The following is a 997-nucleotide window of genomic DNA, read 5'->3' as shown; positions in this document are numbered from 1 at the left end:
AACAGAAGAGTATTGACAGCACTTCCCAGTTTTCTGTCTTGCCAGAGTACGACTGTACACCCCCACTAGTACCTTACACCTAAATCTCGGGACGAGATTCTTTTAAGGGCGAGTAGGCTGTGATGACCGACCCCAAAAATCTTCAAGTTAATCTTAACTGAGTCCCTAATCCCCTACCTCAGCTTCCCAAGTTGAAGTGCTCAACCTCTCGTACCGGTCCCGACCCCTGAGTACCCGACCCCTCTCCGCCGTTTCCCCGGTTCCGACCCCGCCGACCCCAACTCATCCGCCGGATCCTTCTAAGTCCTCCCAGCAGTCTCTCTCTCTCTCTCTCTGTCTCTCAATCTGAGCAGTGGACCAACCAAGACTGACCGGTGGACCAACCGAGACTGACCAGTGGACCCACAAAAATCTTTCTCCCAGATCTCCTGCGACAGACGCACTCGAGTGGCATGCCCGCTTCAGAGTTTCTCCGCCGCATGGCTCGTTTCCTCCGACACCCGCCGCTCCGCCCCGTCGCCGGCAGCGACCGGATGGATTCTCGCGCCCCCTTCCCCAATCGCAGCGGAAGCCCTCTGCAACCCTTTCTGCAGTGCCTCGCCGCCCGCGCCCATCATCACCTCGCCGGACCCCCGGCTGCAAGGCCCGAGGCCTCCCGTCTTTTCCGCCACCCCTCTACAGTCGCGCTGCCCAGACTGCGCTACACGACGATTCCTCCGTCGCCAATCCAGACCCCGACCGCGACAGCTCCTTTCCCGCCCTGTCAGAGCTGCGCCCCCGACCGTCTGTTGCTTCGCGCTCGCCCGCGCCACCGCAGCCCGCCTGTCTTCTCACCTGTGCGCCCTCGCTTCTAGCGCCGTTCCCCCGGTCACTTCCATCAGATCCACCGCACGATGACGCCCGCCTCCGCCAAATCTCAACCACCGGCAAAACCGCGCCTGCGCCGCCCTATCTTCGATGCCCAATGACCACCGGTGTCATCCCCGAAGTCTTGCTC

Source organism: Setaria italica, chromosome IX (genome assembly GCF_000263155.2).
Source record: "Setaria italica strain Yugu1 chromosome IX, Setaria_italica_v2.0, whole genome shotgun sequence".
Taxonomy (NCBI): domain Eukaryota; kingdom Viridiplantae; phylum Streptophyta; class Magnoliopsida; order Poales; family Poaceae; genus Setaria; species Setaria italica.
This window is presented reverse-complemented; position numbering follows the sequence as displayed.